Source organism: Buceros rhinoceros, unplaced genomic scaffold (genome assembly GCF_000710305.1).
Source record: "Buceros rhinoceros silvestris isolate BGI_N320 unplaced genomic scaffold, ASM71030v1 scaffold3522, whole genome shotgun sequence".
Classification (NCBI taxonomy): Eukaryota; Metazoa; Chordata; class Aves; order Bucerotiformes; family Bucerotidae; genus Buceros; species Buceros rhinoceros.
Window position 1 is genome coordinate 54,213 of NW_010397038.1, and position 331 is coordinate 54,543.

A 331-nucleotide genomic window follows, 5' to 3' on the forward strand; every position below is an offset into this window, starting at 1 on the left:
CCCTGGCTCTGTCCCAAATCTCCCCCAACAGCCACCAGAACTCTCTGGAACAGACGTGTGATTCACACCTCGACTTCCTGCTGCTGAGACGCCCCACATCTGAGCTGTCCTTCCGCTCCCTCTGCCGTCAGGGAGGAGCGCAGTCAGCCCGTACCCCCATCCCCAACCCCCTCCCTCACTCTCCCTGGTTTTCAGGGGGTCCCAGAGTAACTCTGAAGCTCAGGTTAGGTTGCACGATCTGTCCCAGCTCCAGCACAGAGCAGCCTGTCACATGCGCTCTCCACCACCCCCTCCCCGAGGAGATGGGATGGTCTCGCAGCGGCTGCCCCTC